Source organism: Pipra filicauda, unplaced genomic scaffold (assembly GCF_003945595.2).
Source record: "Pipra filicauda isolate LSUMZ 115617 unplaced genomic scaffold, ASM394559v2 scaffold14_size4853619_pilon, whole genome shotgun sequence".
NCBI classification, from domain to species: Eukaryota; Metazoa; Chordata; class Aves; order Passeriformes; family Pipridae; genus Pipra; species Pipra filicauda.
The window spans coordinates 251,666-269,064 of NW_024103985.1; the positions used below are offsets into that span (position 1 = coordinate 251,666).

At 47.8% G+C, this 17,399-nt stretch overlaps 1 long non-coding RNA gene across 1 annotated transcript in view; it reads right to left on the reverse strand.

The window, feature by feature from the left end:
- Positions 1-5,882: 5,882 nt before the first annotated feature.
- Positions 5,883-17,399, reverse strand: part of LOC120322751 — a 36,246-nt gene continuing 24,729 nt past the window's right edge. Inside the window, exons 3-4 of the long non-coding RNA XR_005562641.1 lie at positions 8,088-8,266; positions 5,883-6,176 (exon numbers count right to left, since the gene is read on the reverse strand). This is a non-coding gene — a long non-coding RNA (uncharacterized LOC120322751). The remainder of the gene's footprint in view (positions 6,177-8,087; positions 8,267-17,399) is intronic.

Below are 17,399 nucleotides of genomic sequence, written 5' to 3' on the forward strand. Positions count from 1 at the left end.
GGGATAAAAATACATTCATTCAGAAACAAAACCGAAATAGTCCCTGAGCATTTATTCCATGTCCTCTTGGTTTCTCTGATGTTTTCCTTTCTGAGACGTTTCAGCCTGCAAATGTCACTCCGATTTGTCATCCTTTGAAAGGCTGCTCTGCCCCTCGCCAGGTGAGCAGCACTGAGCTGCCCCAGTTTCTCCATGTTCAAAATGGGAATGTGAGCATGGTAATTATGTGTCATTAATATCTGCAAAGTTCTTTAAAAAATCCTGAAGAGAAGGATGCAATGTAATCGAGTTAATCATAGCTCAGCAAATCCTCTTCGCAGAGTTGGGCTGGAGGAAGCTCTGGCCCTGATCACAACTCCTGAACTTTGGAGATGGCCAGAAATTCAAATTCCCAGTCCATCGAAGTGCAAACACAGGGCTCTCAGATATGAGCATTTTACAGTAAAATATTTATGCATCCCCAAAATCAGAGATCCCCAAAAGCCCTGATATAACATGCAGTGGTCCATAAGGCCCTGTGTTGTCCATGGCTTGTGCCTCTAATGTAATTATGTGCTTCATGCAGTTACAACTTTCTGTGGGAACTGTGGCATCTTTTCAAAGACTGGCTCTAAGCAACCACCACAGGGTCGGATAAAACATCCATGGGGAAACTGGATAAAACCCAGATTTCTTGACTCCCATGATTTGACAGGATTGGGTGGAAAATCCAGCAAGCAGACTCCAGATCTGAGGACCGCCGAGTCCTGCACTTCTGTTCAAAGACCTCTGTCCCTTTGTGGCTTATTCCTTAGCCATACGGTCAAGCTTTGCAGAGCAGGGAACTCTGCACAGGTGGATTTGCCTGGATTTGATGGGATGCAATCATCTGTGGGGATTGCCAGGACCCTGTTGCTAAGTGCAGGGCAGCAGGTTGGCAGTCTGTCTCAGGACCAGCTGGGGAACTGCCCTGATCCCACACCACATCACCCCGCGTGCCCTTCGTGGGCTGGCCTGGCTGCACCGGAGATGTCCCACATTGTTTGCACGCAGGATCTCCCAAGTGGCTGCAAAGCCTGGACAGTGAAACGCCCACAGGGGAAGGAGGGCTCCCAGCAGCACCACTGACAGCAGCAGGACCTGCCTGCCACTGCCAACTCTGGGCTCTTCTTTCCATGCTGTCAGGGACAGAGAGAGGGACCAGGTAAGAGGGCGCGTGGAGTCCGGTGTGCGCTTGGTGGAGGGGCCATGTGTACTTTAGAAGGCCCATGCTAATTAGTTAAGGGGAGATGAGTGCAGGACAATATTAGGCAGAGTTTAGGGCAAGGCTGGTCCTGTCCTGTGTCTGCCTCAGATGATCTGCCTCCCTACCCTGTGCTTTCTGTGATCTTGGGTTTACTCTCCAGGGTCTACTGGGAGCAGAGACAGATTTTCCAGGAGGCAGTGCATCTTCCCACTCTTGCTGGCTCTTGGATTTCCAGGTGCCTCTCTCCTTATTTTTCTTTTGCTTGCCTTGTTTTTTAAAGAGCACAGATTCCTCACACACGGCTGCAGAGCTGGAAGCAGGAAGGTTTAATCACCTCTCCCATGTCACTGCACATGGAGGTTGTTTCTCTTTGCTGTGCATCTCTAATATCAACAAGCACAGCTGGCCTGGTTTTGATTCCGGTAATGCAGATCTAAATCCAGGCACCCTCCACCCTATAAAGCCAAAGGAGTTACTATTAATTAGATCAGCGGGGCTGAGATAGGAATCCAGGATTAGCTTCCCATTCACCCCGCCGGGAAGGAGAGCACACTGGAGAGGCTGTGCCTCCTTGCAAGAAGGCAGCACACAGGTTGTCAGACAAGTTCCCTGCTCACAGTGTGCAAGGGAGGGCAGGGAAAGTTATTGTGCAGAGTCTGTCCCAGAGCTTGGTGGGGAACAACAGCCAGGATGAAACTCAACCAAAATATTAAAATCCGAAGAGTGATGTGAGCTCTCCCCAGTTCAAAAGGGAAGATTTTAAAAATCAGAACCAGATGTATGTGAGTACAGAGAGAGACCTCTCTACTGATCCTTTTTTCATTGCTCTGCTGTCAGACATCCCACTGGAGAAGCATCAGTTAAAGCCCTCACAAGCTGATCCCGCTCAGTGGCACCATCCAAGCCAGCATTCCTCCTGCAGGGCTGTTCTTGAGCGCTGCCTTTGGTCCCTTTGCTGCACTTTACCCACAGCCTCTAAGATAATTAGCAGTCATCAGATGAGAATTAATTTTTAACAAACTTCTCCCTTCGTGGGAGAGGGAGTGGAAAGCTCAGTGAATGGCAGGAAAAGTCTGGGCAGGGAGTGTCGACAGGTCCTTTTATCGTCCTCCGAAAAACAGCAACATTCGCAAGGATTTATTTACAGAAGCTGGGAGGAATAAGGCAGATGCTGTCAGCTCCTTAAGGCAGAGACTGGTTTTAGTTATTGTTCTTCCGTTGTTTGCACAACACTTTGGCTGGGGGGGTTCGTGGTACCAGAGGAAACCTCCTGCTGCAGAACAAGTAACATCTGATGGCAAGTGCTGAAACTGAGGCTCAGATATCTATTGAGGAGGAAGAAGCAGGTCAGGATCCAGGAGGTGCCTAATCCAGCCTGATGTCTGGGGCTGGAGGAGCAGAAGGCGGGAACAGGCTGCCATGAGCTGCACTCACATCTCTGTGCATGGACTGGAGGGGCACAACACAAAGATCCTTCTGGAAACTGCTGCAGCCTCACTTCCCACTAACAAAGTGGTGCTGAATAGAGTGGGGCCAGCTGTGTCCCAGATGTGGCACACTGGCCTGCACTGCCATAGGGTCATGATTTTATAGCAGGATGCTCAGGAGCATCAGCAGTTGTGTTTAGTACAAGAGAGCATCATCTGCAAATATCTCTGCCAGGCCTTGCTCTGAAGGACGTGCAGGCAGCTCCCTCAGCAGCCAGAAGGGTTTTGCATCCCTGAGATCATATATTGCCCAGAAAGCTAATTTAGTGCAAGCTGCCCTTATCTCATCCATTAAATGTGCAAGTGAATTGACCTACTCCCCGATCATAAAACATTGCTACAATTGCTGGCTGGGAGAAGGCGTCAGCCCCTTACTCAGCTCCCTTATCTCTACTTTACCAACCAGACTCTTAGTAAATCCATTATTTTTCAGCATTAATTCATGAGATAGCCATTAGCCAGAATTCTGTGACTGTACAAACAAGGACAAAAACAGTTCCCACCTTTCAATTATATCATGGGCTTTTCCCAGAAACCTGGGGAGTAAGGGTTCTCATTCCAATCAAAAAAGAGTGTGATTAAGGCCCAGAACAGTTTTCAAAAAGCTCTTGAACTTGGCAGCTAAACTTGCACAATTAGTCCACAAAGGAAAAAGGACAAGTTGTGAATAGCCTAGAAATAAGAGGAGAAGAACAAATGTTTTTTTCTAGGGCAAAAGATGACCCATGACATCTGCAATTTGGGGTTTTTTTATGGCTTTTACAAAAATACCCCTAAAACTACTCTTAACTATTAAGTAATCACTGACAGATGTATATATGCATGCTTGGGCTCTGCCTACTGTATTCTGTCAAAAATCATCAGGAAAAAGCCAGTGACCTCTATGTTCAGGGAGCAAAATACACATCCAGAACCTTGTGGGTGTTGTCAGCCCCGCTGGATGCGCTGTGGCCATTATCGTGCATTAGCGCTCATCACATACATTTACACACGAGCCCTGATTGCTGCCTTTCAGGTCAGTGATAAAGCAGCTCCGGAGAAGCAGATTCGCAGTGGGAGATGTGCCCGTGGGCCAAAGAATCATTAAATTATCTGCATCAAGAAACCTACTGCAATGCGACCTGACAGTTGTACAGTACAGTTGTACAGTACTAGGCTGAGGCTGTGTTTTACTCTGGATTTTTCAAACCTGGCCTACACTGAATTCTTCTTTCCCCTGTGAAAAATTTCCCATCATCTCCACCACATGGGTTCATTTCCGTGGCAGACAGAGGAAAAGTCACCACAGTTGTCCATAGCTGAATCAGTACCATCATCTCAGCCAGCTGGTGCTCACCTCCCCCTGCAAAACAGGTGGGCATTCAAAATCCTGCTGTACCCAAGTCAAACATGTAAGAAAGTCAGGGAGCCCAGAAAATCCTACACCAGCTGCACTCTGTCCTTTATAATCTTGCTCCATGCTCAGGTGAGTGTTCACCTTGCACAGCCCTGTGCTGCCACAGTCCTCCATTGCCTCCTCATGATATGTGGTCCCCATGGGAAGAGCTTTAAACCTGGTTGGACAAAGAGTGGGAGAAATCATAGAATCATTAAGGTTGGAAAAGATCTAAATACAGGATTCCTTTTGCTGATGGGAGATTCAAGGCATGGAAATATTAAATAACCTGCCAGAGCACACTGGGAGGCTGAGCTACATTGCCCGAGGGCCTGCCTCACATTCTAAAAGAGATGATCTCTATTCCTGTGGAACAGAACATACCCACTGTTAGCTCGGGAAGTACAGATGCCTGTAATCTGGCTTTTAAAAAGGGCTTTTAATGACCAGGAAACAGCACAAACATCTGAACTTGCCTTATAAACCTAAACCACATACTGCCTGTAAGCACAACGTTCCACCTCCCTACAACTAAGCTGCTCCATGGTCTCTAGGTGAGGGAAAATGAAGGGAATTTATTTTATCTTCTCTGATGGTGGCTGGTAATGACCTGTGAATTAGTGTCATGTGTGGCTTTTTTTTTTTGCAGGCTGTAAAACAATTAGGCCTGGTCCCCAGTTAGACTTTTGCTCCTTGTGTCTGGGAGGCTTTTTGTGCTTGCTGCCGGGGAGCTCTGGGTATCTGGGAGTTGTAAAGATGTCTGTGGTTTTATTGCTACATTTTTACAAACCTCAGGTTTGTATTTTTATTATGATTGCTGCTGTGAGGACATTTTAAAAAATATTGTGTTTCTCTTTGAGATTACATTTCACTCTGTTGATCTTTCTCTTGACATTTCACGGAGTCGGGGGATTCTGGCAAAATATGCAGAGTAAGCAAAGGAGATCTCCTTCACCCCAAATCCTACCTTTGCCAAACTGGGGAGGCACAGGATGTTTTCATTGATTAAATTAACCTAGGCTTGGGCTGGTGGGAAGCAGTGCCTGAACAGAGCAGGGCATGCTGTGATGTTAACAGCTCAAGACAGTGTCATCTCCCCTCTCCTATCAGAGCTGCTGAATCTTTTCCCAGCCTTCTTTTCTGCTCAGCCAAACCTTATATAAATACTCTGTTCTTGGGGCAATAGACAAATTGCACAGCTGTTTAACTGTCACTGTTTGAGACCTATTTTCAGACTGGCAGGGATTGTGTTTCACATTGATTAAGCAAATGATACGCAAAGAGGAAATCTCTCCCTTTCCCTCTCTTAGCCGAGGCTAATGGTGAAGTTGAGATGTAGAGATGTGCTGACATTTGGCTGCTGTAGAGCTGTATCAATGCTCTGTTCTCACTAGTCAGGGGAACACTAAAGTCTCATCATCTTGCCTTAAAGATACAGAATTGTTTTTCAGCAGCTTGTTGAAAAGACCAAAAAAGGCACATAGGAACCTACAGACATGAAAGTTCTGGTCAGTCTCAGCTCATATCTTTTTAATATGTTCACTTTCAAAGGACCCCAAAGAATTTGGCAACTATTAAGAACTTGGCAACTATTTATGATAGAGCTATAAATTACATGGCATTGCCCTGGAAAGAGCCAGTTTCAGTATTTGGAAAGAAGAATGTTAAAGTCCATTTACTGTATGAGCTGTTACAAACACTCAGACCTTCTGATCGATAGGATGAGGATGGGAACAGCTTAGGACAGAATAATTTTTGATGTTGGGAGTTATCCTTTATTATTTATTATCAGAGATGGCACATTCCAGGCACTGATAATGATAGTACTGTAGTCACCAAGTCTCAGCCTTAAATAAAGTATTCATGGGTACCATTAAAATGCTGTTGCTCACGTCCTCGACAGATTTTGCAGGGACAAACTCTGAGATAACACTGGGATGAGAGGCTGCTTGACAAATTGTCTGGAGCCTTTGGGGGGTTCAGGGTGCTGGTTTTCTTCTGTTCTGTGACCTTTAGCAAGGCAGTTCCCTTGTCTCTGCCCACCTCCTGCCTGGCTGGGACTGCCTCAGGCTGTACAAGTCTGCAGCGCCTGGAACAGCGGGATCGGATCGGGATGTTGGTGGAGGCTTCTTGGCAGCAGAGGGATGCCAGCAGCAGATAATCAACTGGAGTCATCGGGTTTGCATAAACACAGAGCTGCTCCATCAGAGACAGTCTGTGCCCTGAACAGACTCGCTGCGAGCCCCTGCTGACAGCAGATCTGTCCCTGGGGCAGGTTCTGCCCTGGGCCTCGGCACACGCCTGGGGCACGAACAGTGCCAGGCTCTGGGGAACGTTTCTGAATAAAACCAGAGAAGATATAAAGCCTTCTATTTTGTTTTGTGTTTTTCCATGCAGGGTATGGTGGTTTGGCATCTGTCAGGCAAACAGATTAAGAACAGATGGGGAAAGATGTGAAACCCCGTTGATCTCTCAGGGATTATTTCAGAAACACAGGGAACAAATGCACGCTGGATTCTGGCCCCTGCTCTTACGTCCTTTCTGCAGGCACTGCTCCAAATGTGCTTCGTGCTGGTGAAGAGTTCCTCTGCCTCTGTGCCTTGGGCACCTCCAGTCTGCCCCTCTTGTGCTGCTGCCCTGTTCCAGCCTCCATCTCAGGCTTTACCAGGGATCCACTTCGGGTTCTCCTCTCCTTGAGAGAAGGGCTGCACCTTTGCCCTGCACCCGCAGGCACAGAGACCGTGACGCCTTCCTTCGTCCATGCTGGAGGTTCCCAGCTCGTAGCTCCATTACACGGTTGGTTTATGGTGCCTCTTTAAACGCGGCTCAGGTCACGGACAGCACAGAGCCCATCCCGGCTCCCGGGCCGGTCCCACCTGCAGTTCCGCCCGCGGACAGCAGAGGGCACGCGCTCCCCGCGCAAAGATGCGGGAAAGGAGGGAAGGATTCGGGATCGGCCACGCGCGGGCACCGGGACAGCGAGGGATGGGCCCGTCCCGAGCGGTTCTCTAGCCCCAGGGCTATGTGGTGCCTTTTTTTCTCAGCCTTTCATGATAACTTTGAGATGCGTGGGTCCCCGGGACACGTCCCTTGTCCCCTCCGGAGCCTGTGACCCCTCGGATGGGGTGTTGCCAGGCTTGGCCCTGGATCCCATGACTCCGTGGGTGGCAGGAGGGCTGTGGGCTGAATTGGCATCGTGGGTGATGGCAGCAGCACAGATCTCGGTACAAAACGCAAAACCTTGGCCAACACTGAAATCAAGGAGCTCAAACTGAGCTCTCTGTTGTGAGGCTGTGCAAGCAAACAAGCTTCGATCTGGATCAGAGACATAACTGCAGACATGGCATGTTTGAAATTCAGATTGTGCCCAAGAGAGCCTGTGGAAGCCAAGATAGGACTAATCCCTGACCTTGGCAGCCTGTTTGGCTGCTCTGATGGCCTGGGGGAACAGTAAAGCTCCCCCAATATTTGGCTGTGCAGCCCTGGGGGGCTGAGCCTTGCGGGCTGAGCTTTGGAGACCACAGCCCCAGTGGTCCTTATACACATGTTGTGAGCAGTTTGTGGCAGTGGATCAGCCTGTGGGTCCCAGTAGAGCTTAGCTCTGTTCAAGGGGGCCACATGTGGCTCACAGCCCTGTGACAGTCTTTATACTGCAAGGCTTGGAAGCAGAATAGCAAAATAAAGCCCTCATCCTGCTACTGGCTTTCCCCACCTGATCCATGTTTTCATTCTGGTGATTTATGGGAAGAGAACCAACAAAGAGAGGAAGAGTAAAAGTTAAACGTCTGTGGAGAGCCCAAGCAGTGTGCAGTGACCTCTGAAAACACTACACCCACTGCCCTGTGTAAAATCATCACATTTCCATCTAATCAGTGAGCACTTATCTCTCTAAATCACCTTCTTTGGGGACCTGGGACCATACAGAGAAAATAGAGTAAGAATGTTTTAAAGCTACGTACACCATGTCTGTGCACAAGAGATAAATCAAATAAATCCATACCTGGGGTCCTGAATGAGGCAGTGGGAGATGCCCATAGTGCAGATGATTCTGGGTTTTGGTCAAGTGTGCTACACCTTTCCTTCTGACTGTTCTCTGTATTGGAGGGAAATATGGATTTTATTCCTGGTCGACAAAGGAAATCTTGGTCTTCAACAATCCATCGAGCACCACACCTGGAGCTGAAAAGGCAATGCAGAGGAGCATGATGAGAAACACACATAACTCTTGGAGAAAGTACTCCTGCCTTTCACCACAAATGGGCCTCAATACAGCTCTCCTGAGGAATCATGAAAAACACGGAACTTTGCAGGCAAGGAAGCAGCGCTTTGTGAGCTGTGTGGTGCTGGAGCTGAGCCTGGACATGGCCTATGGACTCTGCACCTCACCTGGGGCTCCCATGTCCACCCCAGCTCTTGCCAACATTGCAGGAATAACCACAGCTAAAAGCCACCGGGCTCCTTCACCTCCCACTGATCCCTGGCTGCCTGTAACTGGGACCAGCTGCTGGAGAGCACCCAGGAGGTCCCATCCAGCTCTACATTAAAACTGTCCCCATCCCAGAACCAGCACAAGCCAAATCTCTGGCACAACGACTTGAGGGATACATTTCCAGTGCAGTGGAACCAGTGCTTGTGGCAGTGGGAGTGCCTGGCTAACCAGTGGAAAGATGAGGTACAGCCAACGTACAGGTGGACCTTGGGTCCATAACACTGGCCAGACCCTCACTGGCCATAAAAGTCTGACATTAGTCTTTAAAGATTTGTTAGCTGTAATTAAGCAGCTTTCTGGTCCCATTAGCTTAGATGTAACAATCCCTCCTAGCCCATTAGCAAAAAGAGCTGGCAAGCCTGGAGTTGATGACTGACTGAACAATATGAAGAGGTGGTGATTTGCTGGCGATGTGTAAAAACAGGCAACAAATCAGCTGGCAACCTGCACTGGACTGAAAGGAAATCAAAGCAAAAGGCAGATGACTTTGAATGGGCTCCAAAGGTCACAGAGAAACAAGCAAAAACTGATAAAGTTCACGGGAAAACAGAGCGAGCAGAAGGAGCGCTGCATCTTCTTGGCACTGGGAGCAGTTGGCATCTGACTTGGAACAAATGTATTTCTGAGTTAAAAAAATACGTTTATCTGGAGGGAAGCTGGAGGCGTAAAAACCAAAATGAAGTGGTGCATGTAGGCCTAGTTGTTCCAGCACTGGGAGAGCGTGCAGGGACCATGGTGCTGGGAATGGTGGAGTTGCAGTGGTGCCACGGGGGGGGGGTGACGCTGGAGGCAGATTCCAGCAGTGGCTGTCACCCATGGTGGGATCACAGCTACAGGACTGTAACTGTGCCCCTTCAGAGCTTCACACTGTCCCATTAGTCATGGAAAATGATTCATCTCACCATGTAGCCTGTTGAGAGGATGGCTGTGGTGTAAGAGATTAATGCAAAAGAATCAGCTCCAGCACTAGAGCTCAGAGGCCGAGGGTCCTTACATGAGGCAAGATAGAACCACTCATAAGAAAGAACCAAAAAAGTCCCTTTGCATTGAGGATGCACCAAAGCCAGTGGAAAAAGCACTCAGCCCAGTGCCAGGAGCTCAGAAGCCGTGAACATCCCAAAGGTGGGATGCCTAGGCAGAGGAGGATATGAGTGTAAGTTGGTACTTTCCTAATTACAGGATCTGTTTAGCTATTTTAGGTTATGTTCCATGCAATATTGAAACACACAAGTTATCATCTTTTGGCAGTTTGGTTGGTACAGCATCTAATTATCTCTGTAGCTTGGGGCTGGTAGCAAATGCTTTTCAGACACCCAACAGGGATAAAATAGGTAGAAAAAGCGCAAGTGTTTCCTTCTCTCTTGGACTTTGGCAAGGGCAGAATCCAACCCCCAGAGTACCTCTTACACATTTTCCTTAGTATTGCATCAGTAAGCAGCTGTAGTAGGCTTGGAGCAACCAAGCCCAGAGAAACAGGAACACATAAGTTTACACTAGTTTGTCCCAGTGCTGTGACATGAAGAGTTCAAATCAGCGTGTGGGTCACAAACTTCCATCAGTTCCTTAGGGCTGTGAGCTCCTGAGGGCATCAGCTTCCTGCAATCAGCAATCTTCAACCTGGATGTCAGAAATACTCCAGCCCACAGGCCAAATCAGGAGCTTCTGACTAATCAGGAGCTCCCAGCTAATGGCACTGGGCTTTTGGGACTCATGGGAGAGACCTTCATGAAGATCCCAGCCTGAGGCCTGTTAGAAATAAATGCCTTGATTGTGTAATGCAAGAAAATCCTGCATCCTGCAAGCCCCTGCATGTCCCTGCCATGGGGTTGTGGGGGGTTCATGGAGGGAGGGATTGTATCAGTGCTGTCTGGTTTGGGTGGAGGAGTGGGTGGATGCCACTTCCAATTCCTAGCAGGAATCTGGATGTGTCTGTGCTGGGAAATTGCAAAATAGAACATTGTGCTAATTAATGCCAAACAGGAGGGCTTTGAATATACATCATCAGAATAACCTTTAGCAACCACTAGATGCCTTCCATCCATGAGTGTCTCATAAAGAGCACTTATATTTATTACGTGGCAATGGAAATGCATCTCCAGAGTGATCTGCCCAGTGCAGCCATAATGCCCAGTTAGGACTGAATTGTCCAGCATGCACAGAATGAAACACCCTCCGTTCATTCATGCTCTGGGAGTGCTAGTTTCACCACTGGCAGCCTTCTGCACTAACTAAAATACTTCTGATCCAGTCCAACAAGTTTTTTTTTTTCCAGGTTTGCTTCTCCACAGTGAAACCACAGATCGTGCTATATGGAAAGCTCCGAGCCTTGAAAAGTCTAGAGTTACTGTAGGTTGCAGTGGTTGGATTTGATCCTAAAACAATGAAACCAAATGTGAAAAAGACACAGATGGCTGTCGCCTCTGTGCCATTTGGAGGGGGGTTTGGTTTCCAGCCAGGCAGCCCCATGCCACAGTTATGCAAATACAGGCAGCAGAGTTGGAGGCAGGGGTACACACACATCTCTAACAGACTGTGGCACGAGGGGTAAAATAGCGGAATGGTTTTGGAGAGGGCGAAAAGATCACCACACCAACCTGAAGGACACAGGATTTAAGGATACAGTCAAACCCTGACTTCACTTGAGGCAAAGGAGGTTCTGGTATGGCTCTTGATGCCCCTGGATACTGTGTGCCTACGGGCAGGTAGAAGCCTGACAGGCCTTCCCTGTGGGAAGCTCATTTCTTGTCCTGTGTATGTAACCACAGCTCCTTGGGGTGGGGACACTCACATGGAGTTCAGCCCAACAACTGACAACAGTGAGAGGCAGGGAAGGGAAGAGCCCGATGAAAAGAGGAATGAGAAGAAGCCATGGGAAAATAGTCCAAATTGCCTTGACTGAGGGTGCACTGCCAAGGTCTAGACCTTGAATTCAATATGGAGTAAGAGGATGTAAACAAAACTACATCCTTTAACTCCAGGACTGGATTTAGCCCTGTAATGAATTTGAAGAAGACACAAATGGGTAAGATTGGGCTGCACTCTCCCATTAAAAATGCATTTCTCCAGTGAGACACTACTAACAGAGCAGATTTTGATCTCTGATAATTAAACTACTAATCAACCCTTTTTAGAAATTGCCCGATGGTTCCCATCTCAATCTCCTATGAGGATGGGGAGGCTTAGAAATTTAATACAATTCTGTGGTTGAGTTAACATCAGGCAGGTTTCAGACTATGCTTTACTAGAACCAGATGAATTTCTAAGCCCAAAATCCAGCATACAGAATGCTGATTAAGTTTGATCTGGTGACCATCTGTCCTTGTGTTTGTAGTATGAGTAGCTAAATGAAATTCTGGAAAAAAAAGAGTTATCTTAAATACACACAGGATAAGGCAAATTGAAGAAAGCCCCTTTCACTGTTGCTATGTGAATCTTAGCAAGAGGGGAAGATTAGGTTAGTCTGTGAAGTTACATATGCTTGAGTTCACTTTTTCTGACTCTCAGAAGCTGAAACATCAATCTGTAGCTTTTTCTTGAACTGCATCTTGTGAATTTAACTGTATACTAAACCCAAGCAGACACTAGATTGAGTTCTGGTAGTGAGAAATGTTTCACTGTCACAGAAAGGCAGTATCTTGGAAGGTGTAAATTGGTGCAGCTCAAGGCAATTTCCCTCCCCTTCCAACTTGACTTGGGCCAGTAATCACCCCAAATTGCTCCCCTCCTCCTTCATACCTCTATCTATCTATCTAATCTATCTATCTAATCTATCTATCTATCTATCTATCTATCTATCTATCTATCTATCTCTATTTATCTATCTTTTTACATAGATAGAGAAAGTGAAGACAATTAAATTATGAGTAATAGCTCAATAACCAACCAAAGTTCATCTAAGAGCAGAGGTGATGGCTGCCAGACTTTTTTTCCAATCATAATGGAAATTTGCTGGAGAAAAGAACAGTGTGATAAATGATGGCATAATATAATGCCCTCCTTTGAAGGGAGCCAGCTAAGGGGCCAGGCCCATCTGCAGACTGAATAGGGAAGAAGAGAAAGTATTGGGAAATGCAGAAAAATAGCTCTGTGGGGATCACAAATACTGAAACAGACAGTGCTTGTCAGGCTTGCAAACGGAAATGGTTTCTAACATGCAAAGGCACCAACTTTGGTCCCCAAGCCCCATCTCATGCCACCGGCTCCTTCGTGTGAAGAGCCACAGGGAGCACAGTGCAAAAACTAATCCAGTGTGTGTCCTTTGCCAGTTTTCCCCAGCTGCCTGGGGGACTTTGCTCTTTGAAAGGGTATCTGTTCTTTAAAAGGAGTTGTTCACATGTCAGCACATCAGGCTGTGACCAAAAGAAAGATGCCGAGCGTGGCTGCAGGGCTTGGGCTGGGACACAGGACAGCTCTGCGAGAGGAGGCGGCTCAGCAGTAACCACAACAAAATCCACTGGCTGAGGGCTGGGGAGCACCCTGGGTGTGGGAAGCTCTCTGCTACCAGGGGAGCTGCCTGATCCAGGCTTTCCCACTGCTCACCCTGAGCCTGACTGCTTGATCTCCTGGTAAACGGGAAAAGTCTGCAACTGTGATGCTTTTCTGGGGGAAGAGAGAATCACAAGAAGTCCCTTGGGGGGCCATTAAAGGAGTTTGCCATGAAAAGCCAAGAAGATGTGTTTGAAACTCCATGTTTATTATCTGGCCTACTCTGGTGACTCCCTATTCCCGTGGCACATGCTCCTGCCTCTGGTAACACTCACATTGGGTGCTCATTCCCAATGGCTGGGAGGGAGGTCATACAGACAGTACCTGTGCAAATGCATCTGGCTTTGATAAAACCCTGCCATTAGTGTTCAAAGTCTCCAGCTGACACAAGAAAAGCCAAGCATTAGGATCCTTTCTACCTCAAACAACCCTAGGAAAAGAGCACATTGTTTGGACGTCACTGGGCTGCATCTATGCCTTTTACGTGGCCTTTTTCTTTGCTTTTTCATTTTCTTTCTGAAGTTTAAAAAGACGCTTGTTTTTCTTGCTAATTCTTTCCTCCCGGGTGCTGATAGGGATCTCTGTAACATGAGGCCAGCTGGAAGAAATTCAAACTGCTTTCTAAATGTTGTTATGATAGAGTGTGGGGGACATGCTTTGAAGCTGCTGGGCTCAGGAGATGTCCCTGACTCAGGAGAAGCAAGGGGCAATTAAGCTCTTTTTCTGGAACAAATTTAGAGTCCCTACATGTGAAAGCACAAGTCACTTGCTGGTCTTACCCCATTCCAACCTCTAGGGAAAAGAAAACTTGGGTAGGTGGTATTTAGTTGATGTTCCTGCATCCTGGGAGGACGAGGGCCATGGGCACAGCCACGTCCTGGTACAAGGGAGGCTGCAGTCTGGCTGTTCAAGCTAAACAGTTCAGTTCATGTGGAGGTGTGAAAGGTGCACTGATTTGTGCTTCACATCTCAAATTAAGTCCTCTGTTAAACCAGGAGAAGGAGCAAGGGAATCTTTTCTCTCCGTCTTCTTGCTTCAAAAAAAGGGTAAATATTTTCAAGTCACTTGCTGAAAGCAGAATCTGCTGCTGGCAAATGTGTGAGGCAAGTCAAGGTAATAACTCTGTGGCAGGACACAAGAACTGGGAAGGTTTTCATGGAGGAGGCATTTTTTAGTTCCTTTGCTTCTGTTTGTTCTTTTTTGCTGCACTGATCCCTGCACGGATCCCTCTGCCCATGGGAACAGCCTCCACAACACTGCTGTGGTCAGTTGAACAGGGACTGTTCCATGAATAACATGAGTCCTGTGTGGGACAGAAAGGAGGTGATGGGTACCAGGGCCCTACCTGGCATCTCTCCTATCCTTCTCCTGCCCTGGTCCCTCTCTGGTGGGTGCTTCTCAGTTGCCATCATTCAAAGTTGATTCAAAAGGGGCTGTGGAAAGAGAACAGGGGCAGGTCCCACTCCCTGCTGCCCCAGGTAGCTCTCCTTACAGTTGGTGAGCTGATATACTTTGTCTCCCTGTCTGGGTCAAAACCATACTTGTTTAAGGGAAAGCTGAAATCCTGGACTCATGCCTGGAAACTTCAGGTGTTCAGGCACAAAGTAGGGGCTTGCACTGCCTAAGTACAGCCCTGCCTGTTGGAAGGATGGTTTGATTACTCCATCTCTTTCTCTCCCAGGGAAAGCTTGTTTCTGACTGTTTCCTTCTCAGCTCTTTCTGCAGCCTGGGTTGAAAATCCCATGGAATGGGGCTCTGTCAGCCCCATGGATATGGTTCCACGTGCCACATGTTGGTTATCAGCACCTTGGTAGAGATAAAGGAGGCAGAAAAAGAGAGAAGTCCTCTAGGGAAGAGATCCTCAGCCTATTCAGCTTAATGTTTGTATTACTGATTCAGTTCTTGTGCAGGGAAAAAAAAATAAAAAAGGAAATAAAGGCTTTCCTCAGAGCCAGACCTTCAGAGAAGCCCAGCGGTTCATGGAGTGCTGGCCCTGTTTGAAAATCTGGCTTCAGTCATGGCTACTGAGCCCTTACAAGTTTCCTCTTCAGAGGAGAAGGGACTTGATGGGACTCGGGCATGGTGGGAGGCTGACAAACCCTCATGAAAGACATTTGTAACATGTGGGGCCTGGGAAGCAACATGAAGAGACAGCCAAGAGCCCTGAGGAACTGGAGAGGAAGAAGCTGCACGTGGTCTCTCAGAATCTAGGTCTGATGGGCTTCTCCTCCCTCCCTTTCTTCCCTTTGTAGCTGTTTCCTGCACAGACAATTTCTATAGGCATTTCCTGGGAAGGCTGCACAGCTGAAGTTGCATTTTAAAATTTGGTTTTTAAACAACACTTTTCAAAGTTAAAGTGTGCATGTGTGGAGCACTGAAGTATAATACGGAGGCAACTTTATGTGCACAGGCAAAGCGTAAGCAAGTTACAGCCAACTCTAACAGACTCTACAACAAATCACACAATCACTTAAAACACACAGTGGCAAAAGCTGCCTGCCTGGAGCCACCCCACTCCAGCTTTCCAGGGCTCTGCTCCATCATTCCCTCCTTTCCCTGGCGTGTGAAGCAAAGCCCACAGCAAAGAAAAGCAGGTGCCTCTGGCCACCTCCTGGCCCTGAGTTGTGACAGTGCTGCTGCTGTCATCACCCTGTGCTTCCACAGCCCTCCCCTCTCCATCCACCTGCCTGCTCTTGTCTTTTCCATGATGCTGGGAGCATTTTGGAGCAGGAATGGTGTGTTTTACATGACTGTGTAGCAGTTTTGTAAAGGGGCCCTGTTTCCTGGCTGAGGGCTCTGAGCACTCCTGTATCTACATCTGCATTGGAAATTACAATCCCCTGCCTTGGGAAGGAATAGTGTGGGGCTGTTTTCCCTCCTCTTTGGCTACAGGGAGGCTTGGCAACAACCTCCAGAGGTGATGTATTCACCTTGCCATGGCTGCACTGCCTGTGGCAAAGCCCTTAGAAGGGCTCCCTTTGTGGGATGATTTTAGGGTAGATATACACAGCTCTGAGGAATTCTTGCTCCTGCCCCACAGGAAGGGGAGGCACTGGGACACCATCACCAGGGACATCTAGTTACTATAAATAATGGCAGCTGCAAGTACAGAAATCAAACAGCTTTGGCTCTGCCCCACTTCTCTTGGCTCCACAGATGAACAAAACTAGGGTGATATTTGACAATTCTAGTGCCAAGGCAAGGCAGGCGGGTTTGGAAAAGAAAAAGATCCCTCTTGACCATCCAGTCTCCTGTATGCATACTGCTTCCTGAGGGTCAGGCACAGGGAAGGAGCTTCAGAGGATCTGAAGTCCGTGACGACCCCACATAAGAACTGATGCCAGGTTGGCTCAAAGGATGCAGCTGGGATCTGCCTGCTAATTATTTCATTACTTATTTCAAATAACTGACTCAGCCGGGGATGATCATACCCAACTGTGACACCTGTAACTGATACGACGCAGAGAACAGGATGAATATCCCCAGATAAGATCCAGGGATGGCACTCCTGCTGCTCTCCCTGATCGAGCCTCTCAAGACAAGTAAAAACACAGAGCAGCAGCCCAGGTTGAGATGCCCATGGGCAAATTAAACAGAGGGAGTGTCCTGGCAAGAACCTTGGCAGATGAACATGTCCTAAGAACACCCAGGAACCAGCACGGACAGGAACCACCCTGTCCTGAGCTATCTCAGAAATCACAATGTGCTGAGTGGTCCTCAGCCCCACGTGGGCTCTAGTCCAACCCTTCCTCCCCATCCCAGAGCAAGCAAGTGCCCAGTGAGTCTCATTCCCCTTAACTCTGGCAAACCTCAGCACCAGGAACATGGAGCAGCCTCCAGAGCTGCCACCCTCAAAACCCAAAGTACAGAATGTGTTTCAGAATAAAAGCAGTTTGAGCGGTGTCAGCTCTGCTTGTGTTTGTTTCTATGGAAAATTGTTACTTTAATGTGAGTCATGGGAGTAATTAGGGGATAAATAGCAGCACTGCAGTTCGTCAACACGCTGGTGCCATTGCAAAAGCAAAGGGAAGTGTACACATTCCTACAGAGATACAAATCCAGCCAGCGTGCTGGCAAAATAACTGCTCCCATCCTCTGGGCTTTGGCAGTCTCTTCTTGTCCAAGTCAGGCTGGTGTCGATCAGGAATAGCCCCACTGACGTGATTTACCAGGGAATCTGTGAGGTTGGTTCAATTTAAGTCAGGGACAAGACAGGGACCAGTGCAGGAACCCAACCTCATAAAATGGGGCAAGCTCAGATGGCTGTTGTTTGTTAAACTTGACAGTAAAGAAAAACATATTGTACCTTTGCTGATTTTTCTCTTTTTTTTTTTCCTT